General features: G+C 36.1%; 2 long non-coding RNA genes across 2 annotated transcripts; one reads left to right on the top strand and one right to left on the bottom strand.

The window, feature by feature from the left end:
- The first annotated feature begins 11,608 nt into the window (after window positions 1–11,608).
- On the top strand, window positions 11,609–14,987 carry LOC147760678 (uncharacterized). The gene is made up of 3 exons (XR_015335473.1): window positions 11,609–11,842; window positions 12,724–12,853; window positions 13,558–14,987. It is a non-coding gene; the product is annotated as an uncharacterized LOC147760678 (long non-coding RNA).
- LOC147760677 (uncharacterized) lies at window positions 14,693–17,453 on the bottom strand. Its single transcript, XR_015335472.1, has 3 exons — window positions 17,140–17,453; window positions 15,703–15,758; window positions 14,693–15,199 (listed from the first exon to the last, which is right to left on the bottom strand). It is a non-coding gene; the product is annotated as an uncharacterized LOC147760677 (long non-coding RNA).
- Window positions 17,454–18,160: the final 707 nt, after the last annotated feature.

The raw sequence follows: 18,160 nt of genomic DNA, 5'->3' as shown, positions 1-18,160 counted from the left end.
CTTTCCAATGCCTGACGTGTTTTCAGCTTACAAAATAGTGAAAAAAGGAACTACCACGGGAGTTTATAGTGAGGGACACGTGCCTGCTGTGTCCTCCACTGAATCTGCCATTGCATGTCTTGTAGCTTCAAAGCAATTTATGCTCCCAAAGCAAAAATGATAATAATAATAATAATAACAATAATAATAGTAAAATATAAATAAATAAATAAATAAATAAATAAATAAATAAATAAAATACAAAATCACCCCGAATGCATGGCGTAAATTGATACATGAAATCATGTCATAAACCACTTTTATATGCAACTTCTAAATGGCTTTTTTTTCACAAATTTTCAATGAATGAACCAATAAATAAGCTTACTATATTAAAAAATCAAAGCCACATTTTAATATTTTGTAGAAACGTTTGCGGATTGATGACGTTCCGCAAAGCATGGAAACAAAAGGTCGCGCCTTGACACCTGTGTTTTACCACAAAGTCGTTCATAAAGGGAAAATAAAGTAATTCGATTACTTTATTTTCACAGCGAACACAGCGAACAACAAGAAGAAATCAATACATAAGATTAAAAGAAAAAATAAAATATTTCTCATCAGTACATGTACGCATGTCCATTGAAAAAATAAGACGAGTGGCTGATTACATTAACGGTACATGTGACTGCGAGGGTGGAATTTAGAAAATTTAACTACAGTTTTTAATGGTGTAGGTGTACTTCTCAAGGTCACCTGAAGGCAACCGCACAGTCGTATTGTGCGTACAACCTTTTTTTTCAAAATTAATTTCCTTGTAGGTGTCTTTTATAACTTCAGGTAAACATAATACAGGGAAATATGGGCTTGAAACTGCATGGGTAATTACAGCACCAAGACGAGTCTTCCACTGTATGCAACACCCGTTCAACAGTACAATGCAATGTTAGAGTAATTAACATGTATAGCACAGGGGCAAGTAGATCTGGTTAAAACCACAGTTCCTAATTGGCGACTAGACTGGCCTTGTGCTCAAGTCCTCTAATTCACTGGCTGTTTCCTTTGAAACTGCTTCTTTAAACATGTTCAGTTTTGGTGCAGTTGTCACAAGTGCAGTTTCAATGTTCTTTTGATTACTATTTGCAGCTTTTTCGACTGACAAAATACAGGGTACCATGTTTATAGAGCTCTGTTAATGCACAGTCACCATACACAGTGATATCATCATCTTCGCAATAGCATTTCAGTTAATTTGCAGGATGCTTAATTCTTCACATTTGATCATCATTTGTGCAATGTCATGTGTCACTCCATGCACATCAGTTTCTTTAACTGGGAATGAAATTTTTTTTATTTCAGTTTCATGTGCCCTTCTCTTGGAAATCATATCTCTTTTCTACAAAGGGGACACAAAATTGTCATGCCCCTTGTTATGGTTTTTGTAGCATGGTCACATATTTAACCAGAGCAAAATGTGTGGTAGCAAGGCAGCACGCGGGGGTCTTCATATCCTCCCAGAGACAGATTGTACATGTCAAGAGATTATCTGAGAAAGCTGCTGCTAGTGCCGCGGTCATGTTGTCACATCAGAGCACGTAAAGCAAGCAGTCAACATTAAAATACAAGGAGCATGTTTCAAACACTCTTTATAGTGTTATAGCAGATGATCAGGTGATGATGACCTTGATTAAAAACATAAAGCTGTACCGTGTTTACTCTGTGCATCCCCTATGCAACCTAAGAACGCCCCCAGAAAACAAAGAACGAAGAAATAACTTGCTTTTCAAACAATAGTTGTACACACTCTGCGGGGACTGATAATAAGCCAGATAGTCATTGTTGTCATTATAAGACAAGTAAACATGCGCCGAAGAAGCAATGAACCTGCAGCTGGTGGGTACTATAGGCCACTGACTGACACAACATTTCAATCCGTTTTCAGCAGACGAATTCTGTGAAAAACTGCAACTAAAACTGCATCTATAAAAAAGACAGAATACTCGTTCCATAATTGCCTGGATCTGTTCAAGAAATTTTAAAAGAAAAAAATACTAATGGGAGCCTGGTATGCGACCACTAGTAACTGCAGCACTCAGATTTCGTGCCTCTGTTGAGAAATGCCCCTGCCCCTCTGTTTGACCATGCATAACAGTAGCCGACAATTTATCATTCAATCTGCCTCCTTGCCTCCTTGGGCGATCGTGCAGCGACCATCCTTCACCGCGCTGTTTGTGCGATTGTTTTGAATATATTCAAAAATTTGCGGTGACCATTGCGTCCTCGACGAACCTGAAACTTTCTGTGTTCGATCTTACCTATCACCGTGCGTTCTTTGAATGTCCAACTGCGACCTGGCCAGTTTCATGGTCGCACAAAAGACTCAAAAAGACGCCCTACAGTGTAAAAGTTGATCAGATCTATGTCAAGCAGGGACAGAAACCGTGCAGTCTGAGAAAAGGCTTATTAGGTCTTGGCTGATTTTCATTATAGCTTTAAAATTGGTGGAATATTTATATATGCTATATGGCCACATAAACTAACTATAACCTTATCAAATATAGTACATGTTATCAATATTGACATGGTACTTTTTCATTTGTATATAATCAAGGTCACCATCATCTGATCATCTGCTATCACACTTTTAAAGAGCGTTCCAGGCATAGTTTTTATATTTTACGATTGGATTATTCACTGACGGCTTGCCTTAGTCTCTGATGTGACAATGTGGCCAACTCACTGGCGGCAGCTTTCACAGATAATCTTTTGACATGCAGTATCTGCCTGGAGAGTATGAGGACCCCCGTGTGCTGCTTTGCTACCATACAATTTGCTATGGTTGTATATACAGGTGGTATCACTATGCTACAAGAACCATGATTGGGAACAGGGCATTTTTGTGTCCCCTTTGTAGAGAGGCGATACAATTTCCAAGAGAAGGACTTGTGAAACTGAAAATTTTTTATCCGATTCAGTCAGCAACAGCAGCATGATATAACATCCCCAAATAAAGACACTGATGTGCATGAAGTCACACATGGCATTGGACAAATGGTGATCAAATGTGAGAAGCATCCAACAAATGAACTGAAATACAACTGTGAAGATGATGATGTACTGTATATGGTAACTGCGCATTACATGTAACACAACACTACAGGCATGGTGTTGTGCCAGTTGAAAAAATTGCAAATAATTAGAAGATTGAAACTGCCCTTGTGAAAGCTGTGCCAAAACTGAACATGTTTAAAGAAGCAGTTGACAAGGAAACAACCAGAGAATTAGAGGACTTGAGAATCGTGTCAGCCTCCATCAACACAATAAAAGAATATGCTCATCGTATCCGGATACGTGTTGACCCGAGGGAGCAAATGCTGATTTCAAAAGTGCTAATGAAATCAGCAAAAAAACAGGAGGCAAAAAAGGACACACTCGAACTTCGAGCTCTGACAGAGAGACTGGCAGCACTGGAGAAAATGCCAGTTTCAACTCCAGACACACCAGCACAGAAATCATACAGCCCAGGTAAGATATCTACTGCCGGATTGGAAACCATGTTAGGGAAGGTGACAGTACGTGTGAAGCGACAACTTTTTAGATCTTCAATACTAGGGAAAATCTACCAATTCCAAGATCAGCACCACAACCTCCTTTTTTTTTTTTTAGAAAAAGTAGAATGTGTGTGTGATGTTTTTTAAAGGATGTTCCTGGATTCTATCATCAAATAACAAGTCCAATATGTAGTCAGCACCATAATTTATTCACCTCTCCTATAATCTCTGGAGATGTCATCTAACTCAACAGACTAGTGCACATCTATAGCATTTACTACAGTGTGGATGCCTACACTGCCGAGCTCAAAGGTGACAAAAAAGGATGTCTATAAATGGGTTGGCCATAGATGAGCAACATATGTTTTATTGTGGATGGACGTAGAGCAAGTAACACAACAAAGGTATTTACACATGAATGTCAGTTCAAGTTTGACATAAAACTTAAGTGCCAGTTTTTTTAAGCACCAGACAAGTGCGGCAAGGTGGGGGTTCACAGAATTTGACCATATTGGGCTGAAATACTTGCCTGAGGACCCTTTTAACTTCTGCCAAATGTTATGCCATAAAACTGTATTTCAAGGGATTTATGCCCAATTTTCTGTTTTTCCAGCTTTCGAAGCAGATTTTGAGTTATCATACACGTCACTCATATATATGCTTATTATACTCTTATCTAGCAATATATTTACTATGTACATGTATGATGTATTTTGTTGATCAATATTCTTCCCCCCAAGACTTTCAAACTAAAAATATAACCCACCTTGTCCACACTGTACCCACTTTTTTCACCCCACCCCCCAAAACTAAGTTTAAGCATGGCAATTTTCAGAGGGTCATATACCCACTAGTAGAGGTCCGATGGCTGTCAAACCTGTATGGGTTTGTAAAGGAACATTAAAAATATAAAGTACAAAGGAGATCCTCGTGGCCTTTTCTTTTGTTGGCGATATATTTTAATATTAAAATATCCGAAAATTGTAAAATTTGAATGGGTGTTGCTCTTGTCTTGGCCAGTAATACCTGCTCAGTTACTCTAATCACGGCAGATATGAACAATAGACTTTACAAGAATAGGCAATTGCCCTATAACAGAGCCCACCTTTGGGATTTAAACCGTCATATTCATATTTTGATGACTTGTGATCGAAATTTATGTAGCTTTGGTTAAGACATAAACCCTTTTCAACCTGCTACTTGGCCTCAAGTTTTTACCCTTTGCTCAATAGCTTCCATCTCGATTGTACACCTGGGAATGGTATTCCCTGTAATACTATAGCTTACAAAATTAATTAAAAATACTTTTAGTCTAATAAATTTAATTATTCAGAAAATAAAACGACAAACAACCCACATTTTTCTTACATTTAATCATACAAAGAAAACTGTTTTCCTTTAACTTTTCTTTTCATCTACTACTTCAACAATTATTGGACACAAGTGGGCACCAATCACACACACAGCTTTAAATCAATCAACAATGTTTCATTATGCATAATCATCTCTTTATTGGATCTTTAAAGTTTAAGTATAAATAAGCAAATTATTTGGAAGTGTAGCAAACAATTGAAATCTTCAAACTGGAAAACACTTATTACCAATAACTTAATAAATGGGTGGAAGGCATTGTAACTGCCATTCAAGACTACTGTCACCCTTAACTGAATAAGACACCGACAAAGTTTTGACTCAAGATTTAAGTGAATGTTTCAAAAAAAAAAAAAAAGTACACTTCATTTTCATTCTACAAAAACATCAAAGTAATGCAAATCTATATTATCCAACTGAATCCCCTTCCTGAGAAGAATGAAGAAATAAGTTGAACTTATGTAATGGTGTAATTCATGGATTATTTTGCACTACTCAGGACCAGGAACATATATTGCTGCTTTCAAATATATAAGTCAAACTGATCTTTTGCTCCAAGGAATAAAAATATGATATTCAGGTGGCATTCACGGATATCTTCAGTAAAATGAAACAGAAAAAAAGCAGCCATGATCCTAGGTTTCAAAAAAAAAAAAAAGTACACTTCATTTTCATTCTACAAAAACATCAAAGTAATGCAAATCTATATTATCCAACTGAATCCCCTTCCTGAGAAGAATGAAGAAATAAGTTGAACTTATGTAATGGTGTAATTCATGGATTATTTTGCACTACTCAGGACCAGGAACATATATTGCTGCTTTCAAATATATAAGTCAAACTGATCTTTTGCTCCAAGGAATAAAAATATGATATTCAGGTGGCATTCACGGATATCTTCAGTAAAATGAAACAGAAAAAAAGCAGCCATGATCCTAGGTTTCAAAAAAAAAAAAACTCCGAACATTTATCATGGGACTCAACACCTTAGCGGCCAGAGGTCCGGGACACCTTGAATTGAATTAAAAAATGCGGAATTCCACGTTTCTGGGGCAAAAATTCATGTCTGAGAAGCTCCTGTAAAAAAAGGTCATCGAAAAGTGTCAGTTTTCATCATTTTATGAAGCTCCCATAAATTACTTCCTCTTGGGGGATCTCCTTGCTACTTGCTTGGATCATCATGGCTGACATTAGCTATCTGTCAGGTCATGGTGTCCTTCTACTGTAGATACAAATACTTGTTCAAAGTAGATAAACATCAAAAATACATTTTAGTTTGTTGGCCAGTAAGTCAATCCTCTTCACAAAACTTCTTTTTCGGGTGCTTGTATTAATCACTGTTTTCTTTGCCATATATATCTGATTCCTGGCTGCTCTTTCTGACCAGTCTCCAAATTAACATCTTCTAGCTAAAATAACAACAAAAATTTATTCTTTAATCTATTGAATGATTTTAATTTTCAACCAACAAAATTTGCCATGAAACCCCATTTTAGGCTACAACTTAACTTTATTTCATATATATATATATATATATATATATATATATATATATATTATTCATGTTATTGTGATATGATTGTTACCCTTTTAATCACTTGCAATGATCTATAAAAGCAGTATTATTTAGTTGTGAGGGTTCTGTAACTTGTTGCTCATACAAAAAAAAGTTTACACTGCTAACATGTACAGTACAAACATAAGCTCTTTTCACTTTACGTAATAACAAATTTGCTGTGGTTCTGAGGGTCAGAGATAGCAGTATTTAGATGATGACTTAGCTTCACTTGTTTAATTACTATGCATATTTAATTCAAACAACACAGATATCATACCATTATCAACCTTCTGTCTGTATGAAAATTTGGTGTGTTAATTAATTATAAAGATGTGACGAATGTCAACTTTTTAATTACCTGGGCCCAACGAACTGAATATCTTGGCTTTGTCTCCATAAAAATTTGGATACACTGTGCATGAAAGCTCCCGCTTGGTCCGAGCAAGGAAAGTCCTACAATAATAACTTGCAATTGGTTCGAAGAAGTAGTTGACGTGTTCTTGCAGCTCCCCAAAGTATCCATAGCATGTGACGATGCGCTGGACACACGACTGAGTCGAGCTCACTCTCCATTCCTCTGATCTGATGACATTGCCTCTCATCAGCCTCTCACTCTGCATGTTACTTTTAGCATCGGGAGGTGACCCCAATCATCTCAGTCGTATCTCCTGAGTATCGCACAACCTTTTCTGTCTTTGTAACGGTCTACAGAACAACAAAGTATGCGCTTTGCTGCTTGAAATTCGGAAAATCTGCAGTGCATTCATCGCACGTTTTCCACCACTGCTACTTGAAACTGTCATGGCCGCCTACACGAATTTAGTTTCGAATGCATGTTTACCCCCGTATTTGAACTTAGCATATACTTAATATCCAGGAATCAATAAATAAAAAGTACAGAAGACTATTTAAGTTAATTAGTCCCTAAGTAACGTTGAAATTAACTTAAACATTCTTGAATGCAAATCGAAGCTGTGGGAAGCAAAAATGTTTTACGATAATGTAGCCAGAAAATAGAAGAATTTGCGTCGCTGTTGCAAAATTTGTAGGGAAAAGGCCACGCCAGTGTTTTAATTTATGGTAGGCCCCTTGTCCATATATTCAGTAAATATCGGTGATATTATCTAAGGTGCTCTACTAGTGGAGATATAAGGCTATTGACAGGGTGGGTATCTGCGGCAGTCATCAAGTGACCTCAAATAACCTCGGTAGTTTGTAACCATAGCAACGGATTTATGATATAAATCTCTGTCGTTATAAAGATTATATATCCATCTTTCAATTGTGGTATTGACCGAAGTAATGTATTGATCACTTGATGCACATTTGTGAAGCAAACTTCGATGAAAAATACACCACTCACACAGCTGAAAAGTGAGACGGGAGCCACGCGAGGCAGTGAAATATGAATATGGCTGTATCTCGACAATAACGCAACGGAAAGCTTTAATATTTTACAGTTAAATTAAGGTCACAAAGGTGATTAACTGTGGGCAAAATGAGTGTATTCTGTGAGAACCCCACCTTGCCGCTTTTTGGCTGATTTGCCTGGTGGTTAGAAAAACTTGCACTTAATGATCATTATCCGTATGTTGTGGCTGTGTCACAGACTAGTCACCTATATACATGTATAACATCAAGGGGTCATCATGATATACTAAGAGGTTGTCAGTCATCTAATGATACTTTTAAAAAACTTGTAAGTAAAGTGGTCACCAAAGGGGTGGCGGGCATTTGCTCCTGCTGACGCGATACTGACGTGATACTGATACATATGGTTCAGTATTTCTCTGCACATCGGTTCATTTTATTCACGTTTAATCTATTGGTCGCGTAGAGGTATTAATAGGATCGATTCTCTCCTCCGACGTGAAAATAACGGTCATAAGTTTAATTCAGAAATCTGTGTGGCTGGATGTTGCGATTTTCATGTCTAGAAATTTTCTGTCTGTTTTCAAGTGTTTTGTATAGGGGATGTCTTAGATCAAGGCACATATTATGATACCTACACTTGTGGCAAATGAGATATTGTTGTATTTCATAACCCGTGGTTTGTAAAAATACATCTGAGGACGTTAAAAGAAAAGGCATGTAGATTGATTTAGTAACATTTACTAAAGAAATGTTCAATTAAAGGTGGGCTGCCATTTGTTAGTGTGTCATTTTAATTATCTAGATTTCATCACTCTTAAAGGTGATTTTGATCAGCCTGATCAGAGTCAATGCAACTTGTTGTCTACCTGAGTTTTGCACAGCTGATTGATTAAAATTTACTTGATTTATGAAGATCACAAGGTTTACGTGAAAAACCCACCTGAAATGTATGATCAATCTTATTACAGTGACTGTACCTGATAAAAAGTTGCCTGAAAACTAGTGTGAAAAGACCAACATCATTTGTGTAGGTTTGAACAACTGTATTTGATATATTTTAAACATATCAAATTATAAAATAATGTTACATTAGCATGATACCATTTTATTCCTTATCCTGTATTTCCCCAAAATGTAATGTATGTCTTAAAAGAGCTATTTTATCATGTTGTACATGCTGTCATAGGTTAAAAGGACACAAAAGAGGATTTTCGCGCCAAAATTGATTTATCCTGATTTATCCCGAGGTTAACACTACTTTTCCGCGATTTACCAACCTTTAATCTATCATTCCCGGCACTCGCCATCGCTCTGTAACATTTTTGGAAAATACAATAAAAAGAAAACCTCCGCTTAAGCGGAGGTTTACCAACAACCACCTCCATTTTCATAATTGAGCTCTCTAGACATCCGGATCTCGCGAGATTCTCGTATTGCGACCTAGTTAAAACCAGTTCAAGCTGCCGGTGTGGCGTGATAGACCCGTGCCGTGACGAAACCGTTCTGCACATGCGCATTGAGGGTAGATTGAAAGAAGGGACTTCCGGTATGACGATATCGTCGTAGGTATTTTTGACACTATTGACCTTTCAATTCGTAATTCAGTGGTTTTTGCCATGAGAGAGTATGTATTTGATAATCTTACAATAAACTCCACGGAGGAATGTTGGAAAAGTTTTATATAAACACCAAAGGAAGCGTGTGACACAGCCCTTATTACTGAGATTGTGATCGTGACTGAACTGTTTTGCTCTGTGATGAAGTTGTAGTAAGACTCGTAGTATAAATGTTTTCACACTACAATCTTCTTTCAGTTTAGAGTTCAGTAATTGTTGTCGAGAGAAAGTGTGTGTTTGACAATAATATAACTTCCTCTATGGGGAAATGTTGGAAATACATATGTAGCTACTGTACGTGCTGTAAGTCAACTTTGTCAGTGTCGTGAATGTGACTGCGTTTGCATAAAGTCGTCATAAGACTCGTATGAATGCTCATTATATAATGTTAGATATGTTCACAGGTGTGTTACACGTCCAAAGTGAGATGGTCGATGCATTCCCAACAGTCCACCTTCAAGTCAGTTTTTTTATATCATAAATTTAAGCTTTAACACATTTATTTTATTTCATTGTTCAGATTGATTGGCAGAAGCAAATAGCTTAAAATTATAGTGTGTGTTTGTGTGTATTATGATGATTACTTGTTGTATTTGTTCTATATTTTCACATCACCAAATAAACATTTTGTATTTTGTATCATATACTGTGTTCTTTTTTAATTTTGCTAATCTTAAACATTAACACATTTTAAAATTTCTAGAAAACCACATAGGAATGCCCTTAGGACACTATAAAGCTAGCTTTTTTTACTAAACCTTTTCATGTGTTAGCTTTACGGTGTATCGCTGATGTGTGCTATATATGAAATCAAGATCGATTTGGCAAAACCTAAATCTAGAACCTAGGGTACATGGAAATAGTGCCATTAAAACTTGAAAAAATATTTAAAAATAAGAAATATTACAATTACATTGAAGGATGTTTTATCAACGTCTGCTGGGAACAAAAGTCTAAAACATTTTCTGAAATGTAAATTTATCCTTAACATGTTGTTTCAAAAAGGTTAAAACTGTACAAAATTGTGCGCAAAATTAAGAAAAATATGAAAACATTTGAATGATAGCTGAAAAGAATTTTTGTTTTTGCGGATTTTGGCCACATTTTGTCATGTTGTAATATGTGTCAAAAAGATGTTTGGTCTATCTTTGGTTTGACCTTTGCCCTTGCTTTGATATCTGTTTAGAAGTTATTATTATTATTATTATTATTTTTTTTTTTTTGAAAATATGTGAACATTTATCATTCGTGTTGTGATAAAGCAATGAGAAATATAACAATAAATTGAGTTTGATTTTTATACATTTTTTTTTTTTTTGCTGAGGATAATACTGGTTCTTTATATGTAAAATATGAAGACAACGAAGTTCATTTAATATTGCAATGATTACAAAACACATGACCAGTAACACGAAATGACTAGTTTTATATTGGTGGACATATACCATACATGATCTCAAAAATTCATCCAAGTCTCAATTTGGCACTAGAATTGAATGGAAAAAACATTAAATTACATTTAATTGCGATTTTTGTTTGTATCAATAAATAGGGCCTACTTTTTAACTTTAAATCTCTATTTTTCAAATATATTCCTGAAGTTGGCATGGAAGTCAACTGAAAATTCTTTAAGGGATTTCTTAAATATGAACAATCTGTGTACTCACAAGGCTACCCAGGTATGTTGGTTAAAAGTTCTCTCGTCTTAATTGTTTTAGGATCTGGTTGCTGTCTACGGTTACCGCAATAAACTACTTCGGCAAGACAGACCAAAATATTATTAACATAAAGTAAAAAAAAAAAATGCATAAATAGTAGCTAAACAAAATTATACCTAACACTAACAGATAAACTTGACCCACAATACAAAGGACAAAATTTGAACGATCTCCTCTAGGTTCTTACAACAGCTGTAGTAGGGCCTAATTGGTGTATCTTGAGAACAATAACCAGGTAAGGTGTGATATATTTATGTGGGGATCGGTACTGTACAGTGCCTCCAAATTGCGTAATAAAACCGGAGAACAATGGCCAGGTAAGCAGCATGACCAGCGCGGCACGACGGTTTATTCACGACGACGGTTTATTCACGGACTGCTACCCCCGCGTGAATAATCCGTCAGAACGGTTTCTTCACGACGACGGTTTCTTCACGTGACACCGGGAAAGGACAACGTGAAACAGGAGGCTCAGTTATGCTGGGAGTCCTTCGAAGAAGCGAAGACAGATAACAAAAAGAAACAGCCTTTACAAAAAACATGCGTATTAACAGTGTATCAGCAAATGTACGACAGGCAAACAATAAACACCGGCGAGGAAGAAGGCAGATGAAAACCTGCTTGGGTGGCCATGGATACGAAGAATGGCCTGGCCGCGAAGTATTTACTGGATTTGTGAGTACCATTTACAATAATCTTTGAGATAAGACACCAGTGAAAATATTTATTAAGCACGGAAATTTATGTTTATTTACGTGTGTTCGTTGTATATCTTAACGATTGTCAGGCTCGTCTGTCAAAATATGCCATGAAATTGTAACTAATATGAGTGGTATCGATGACAGAAATTGCAAGTGTTGCTCATATGTCGACTCTGACAGGGTTTGGGTTAGTTTATAGAGCAAAGAAAGTTTAAATAAAAACGGACATGGTGGGAGATACTAGTCTCATTACATATACATTACAATGACCAGGGCGAATTTTTGACTTACCGAGGGCACATTTCTTGTGCCTCTAACATCTAGGCATACCACAGTAATTAAGACATATGACAAAGATGTTATTTCTTTAGGCATCTAAATCCCAAAATGAATGTGCAGAAGCTGTTATTGTATCTAAGTTTAACCCAATGTTAAATGGCATGTCAACTATAAGTGAAAATAAATAGTAGTATTTTGATTTTATATTTTAAAGACAATTTGTCTCCTTTTTACATTAAAAATAAATAAATCAGAAAGGGGATATTGCATGTTTATGTTTGGTACATCTCTCTAATGTATTAAATAGTCCAGAGTAATAATTTAGATCATACAATTTTAACTTCCAACCAGTATTTCGGAGATTAAACCAATATGAAGTGATCAAGAAACTTCAAAATTAAGTTGTAGTTAATACTAGTGCAGTTGAAGATGACAGTCTAGATAATTTAAGGTGATCACATTGAGAAAAATGGCATTTATACTTATTTCAGTTATGTTTTTACATAATTTTTCTCAAACTTGATTATCTTATTTTATGTACTTTTGCTTTTTTTTTTTTTTTTTTTTTGGTTGCAGTATCAAGGTAACTTTTTCCTATGGTATGCCTGAACTGGAAGAAGTGCAGATGGAAGAGGAGGAAGATGTTGAAGAAGAGGGAATTAAAGGATCCTGATGATCCAACATGGGACTAAAACATGTCTTTAGAGTAAGCAGAATTTTAATAAGCTGATATTCACTCCTCATATATTAGGCATATAGGTGCATGATTTCTCTTTTATCAATTTTTTTTCCAAATTGGGGACACATAATGTAAACATAATGCAAGACTCTATTTCCTCCGTCAACTGAAACAAGCTAAGCTTTACCAAAGTATTGTGCACTCAATTCTAGAATATGCCTGCCCTGTGTGGCATCCAGGACTAACTATAGAGCAATGCAAACTCTAAGAGACTGACCAAACTCGTGCTTTGAAGATTATTTTCCCTGACCTATACTATGATGAAACCCTGAACCTGGCATATGTGTACTTAAGATAAACGAAGAGATCTGTGCAAAACTTTCTATTACAAAATAACTGAATCCTCTGACAAACTGAATCACATCTTTATTGATCAATCCAATCGTCTTTTAAGATCAAACAATAGTAACAAAGTGCCACAATTTAAGACCGACAGATTCTGATGCTCTTTTATTCCGTATGCACTTTTAAATTTCCAATAGTATTATGTTGTCTTTTATCCTAAGTACAATAATTTTAAAGTTCAATTAGCAGTCTTTTAACTCAGTTTTATTCAAGCAAATATTCACTTTATTTTCATTATAATTTTCTTAACACTATGTACAACTTCAACCCACTGGGTTGCAATCTTAATAAATTATTATTATTATTATTTTGATTTGCTTTTTTAGACCTAAAGGTTATGAGCAACTGCCAGTATGATGTCCTGAAGAAGAGTTTTTTACATGGAAGAGGAACTCCATGGCTCTCCACCAAAAAAAGATGAACTTTTCTTGAGGGTCCAAAGCGGGGATGAGTTGGATAGTGAGAGACTTTTCCTGACTTTCGAGTGCTACTTACAGGATATATTCAGTGAACTCATCTTGCCAATGTGACAAAGCATAATCTGCTGACTTCAAACCATCTAGCACTTACATGTATGCTATAATGCAGACAGATTGGAAATCAAGGTGGTCTTTCCTCCCAAACCTAAGTCATATGCCTGATATTGAGAATAAACCATTTTGGTCCAGCATTTACTTCTTAAATCTAAATGACATCAAATGTATTATGAAATATGGTACTGGTGGCATATTGTGATTTCAACTTGATTTTAAACCAGTGTGTTGTTAGATTTTGTAAGATCACCAGTTGCAGTTTTGTGACTTTGTTACAGCATAAAATTCTGTATTTGGCAAATGACTGCATGTCATTTCTTTTAAGACCTACAAAAATGGTTTGAGTGAACACTTGTGCCTGTATTCAATTCTCCACTCAGCCATTATTTAGAATTCATGCAGGGAAGCTATGCCTGTATTTTTTAAAGAAATATTTATACCTTTCTATTTATTCCCTGCACATCTTGGTAAAGTATGTGTGAATATCTTACTTATGAAACAATTTATGTTTGTGTAAGTTGGGTTGGTCCTTTCTTATGACACATCCCTTTGCATGGAGAAAGCTCACATGAGTCAATACACTGACAGAGAGGGGGATAATTTGTTGATCTGCAATCCTCATGGGTCTGCATGTACATCAGACTCTTAACATGATAGCCTGGCTATTAATAAGTCTCTCTCAAAAATGTTATCATACTATAATGTGTACTGCACAATGTGAAAGTTTGTGAATGCTTGAATAGAAGGCTTATTTATGAAGATGGCATTAATGAGTATGAAAATAATTATGCATTCTAGCTTACAGAATCTGTGTATGTCTTATTCATTACATGTGACAGGTAATAATAAAGATGATTTGGCCAAATTCCAAACTTATGTAGCAAACTTTGTTTATTCTTGTATTTTTGCTAAATATAAATAAAAGATGTTTCAATATTTAAACTTTTATTTCATTCATAATCTCTACCCAGTTAATGCTTCATTGATACTGCAGCTTATGCTTTGTACATAACAATATGTTAATTAATAATAACAGTTGGATAGTACATGTTAATTTACTAAAGGGCTAGTTCTTAGAAAAACATGTTCGACATTAAAATATATTCTAAAAAAGTTTTCAAGTATTGCATTAGAATTGAATCTTTGGATGTATTTGACAAAATTATAAAATTATTGAAGAGTTGACAATGCACAGAAAATAAAGGCCTTGAGGCTCTCGCTGATCTCAGTCTTGTCACTTTAAATACATGTACATGGGCATTATAATATAAAACTGTTCACTCGGTTTTGGTAAAAGGTGGTGGATCATGTGGTCATCGCTGCAAATTTTTTGTAGCAGTCTTTTACACAACTTGTCACACCGACATTGAAGTGATGCAGTATTGTAAGATTGGAGTGCTTCCTGGTATGAGTTTTCCAGACATAACTTGAGGCACTGTAATAGTAAAATTACATAAAATGGGTATAAAGAAAAAAATGTATTGATATTATCATAACAGCACTATTCTTTAACAAAAATCAACAAATTAGAGGGCATGATCACTACATGATAACCAGCTTATTATAAAGAAGCAAGTCTGATTATGGCAAAAAAAAAAAAAAAAAAAAAAAAAAAAAAAAAAAAAAAATTAAATTTAAATATCTGCAGCTGCATTAAATCATAAAGGCCACAAGAAGAAATAACATAATCACACATGGTTTCAAAGAACTGATGTAAAAAAATCACACTAATATTCCCCACTTGGAATTAGAATTTTGACAAGCTAATTTACTACAGTAAAGTGCTAAACCGTTCCAAATGGCACTGTTCACCCTCTAAAATACCAAAGTTTTAAGCAGGCCCAGGACCCCACGCCAACTAGGGGGGGTCGGCTCCCCCCCCCCCTTTCAAATAATCCTGGATCCGCCCATGTTATACTGCTAAAATTATTAACATACCTGATCTCTTCACTCGTGCTTGAAGGGGTGTATCACCCAATTCCTCCTCTGAAAGGCTAAAAAATCATTCCTTATAATCATATTCATTGACAATATTATTAAATTTACAAATAAGCTAACGTAGTTACGTGCCGTACAAAGAACACCCTCTAACCCCACTAGTACTCGAGTTACATTGTATATCTCATGGGATTCCCCTGCGAGAATATGGTGTGAGGTTAGTCTGTAAGTACTGGTAGATCACGCTCGGCTGTCACCTTGATTGGATAGTAAACGATTGTCGTAAAATCGCTAAATGATATTAAAACCGGGTGCATAAACTTGAAAACCACCTACAACAACCTTGGACTACCACATTAATCCAATACAATGCAAAAATAAACTATAACAAGTGGTTAAAGCCTTCAAACCGAATGTCGTAAAGTCCCCATATACCTCCATAGAGACAATAAAATAGAAGAAGCTTCTGAAACAAACCTGATCCAGTTCCAACAGAATAATCGAAATAAAATACTGCCGGGCATCGGAGCGGCCTAAAACTTGGCACGCTTACCGCTAATACTGCAGGCTACATCATCCCGTCGCTCGTTTGTAAATTCCTTGCATGGCATACGCACAATCAAACCGTAAAAAACAAATTCTCGGGGTGTCGTTGGCTAGGTCCACTCAACAATCCAATTCAGGAAATGACGTAACCGCAGAGGTCGCATTGTCCAATGGCATGGCTTCTTTTTCGTAATGGTAGGTTAGAGTGGACCTGGCCAACGACACCCCGAGAATTTGTTTTTTACGGTTTGATTGTGCGTATGCCATGCACGGAATTTACAAACGAGCGACGGGATGATGTAGCCTGCAGTATTAGCGGTAAGCGTGCCAAGTTTTAGGCCGCTCCGATGCCCGGCAGTATTTTATTTCGATTATTCTGTTGGAACTGGATCAGGTTTGTTTCAGAAGCTTCTTCTATTTTATTGTCTCTATGGAGGTATATGGGGACTTTACGACATTCGGTTTGAAGGCTTTAACCACTTGTTATAGTTTATTTTTGCATTGTATTGGATTAATGTGGTAGTCCAAGGTTGTTGTAGGTGGTTTTCAAGTTTATGCACCCGGTTTTAATATCATTTAGCGATTTTACGACAATCGTTTACTATCCAATCAAGGTGACAGCCGAGCGTGTGGTAGATGACCACATTGAGCAGAAAAGGGTATTCCTCCTGCTTTACAGAACTATACACCTCAGGGGTAAAGTGCACTATCTCGCTTCATATAACTAGTAGTACGTACCCAGTGCGAGTGATTTGGCTGCGAGTGCGTTACCCGAGGAAACGTTACATTATTAGCAGTTATCTACGCTTTTTAACTTCCTCTGCCAGACATTTTGATTTCCACTGCCATCTTCCCATTTTAAAGTACTTTTGGTAAATATAACTCGCTTACCTGCAAAGATTCGGTGAGCAATTCCTCTTCTCCTTCACGTCCACGCTCACCTTCGAAACGACATGCTGTCTGCATTGTTTACATCTCGTATCTGAGTCGAGAAGCCGCGTTATTTCAAACTGTGTCAAGATGGCTGACGCCCGGGGTTCGAAAGTGGACGGTGAATATGATTCTTTTTTTCGATATTGATTAAGGCCATTTACCTGCCATTTTATGCTTTACCCATAGCAATTGTTCTCAGATAAGTTAAAAAAGAAGCAATCCATGCACTAAAAAGGCGTTTTTAATCCTATTTTTTGTCCCTGTACAATATGTGAAAGAAAACCCTGAGTTCAATAGTTTTCCACTTGGTTAAAACATTTTTGTTATCAAAATGCCCACTTACATCTTGGGGAAATGGACAGGTTTCACTACATTCATATGATGAAACATTGCTAGCTTTCCCTGCTACACCTTTCATTAAACATACTTTTACTAGTTATTTTAATCAATCTATTTTGATATATCTCTGTTATATTGTATTAATTATTAAAATTAAAATGGGTTCCCTTTACATATTTAAGCAATAATCTTTAAAAATTATCCTCAGATGAATACAACTGTATTTCATTTGCCACACATGTAAGTATCATAATATGTGCCTTAATCTAAGTGTTTTTTAACTGCTCAATAGAAGTTCCCCTTCAAGGTGCCTGCTTACTAAATAGATCTGCTTGCAAATAGAGCAAAATTTTGCTATAAATTAACACTTTTCTTTGTAATTTATCCTAAGAAAATGCAAATATTTTCCAAAAAAATCAACAAAATATTAACGCCTGCTCCCGGATTGTGTTAGTGGTGCTTGATGATCCACAAACGCCCACGTGGTTGTAGAAGCCGAGGGTGCAAGCATTGGCTGACAGGTGTTCTAGGATGGTCGCGGTTTAAAAAGTAGATAGTGACAGAGGCAGATACTGGTACACTCCACAGGGACTCTTGATTTCTTGGATACTACCCACTTAAATCATGAACTGTTATCAAA

This window comes from Lingula anatina, chromosome 7 (genome assembly GCF_051362555.1).
Source record: "Lingula anatina isolate TDL-2025a chromosome 7, LinAna3.0, whole genome shotgun sequence".
In the NCBI taxonomy this organism is placed as follows: Eukaryota; Metazoa; Brachiopoda; class Lingulata; order Lingulida; family Lingulidae; genus Lingula; species Lingula anatina.
The sequence above is the reverse complement of the archived record's forward strand: the minus strand, read 5'-3'. Positions and strand labels throughout refer to the sequence as shown.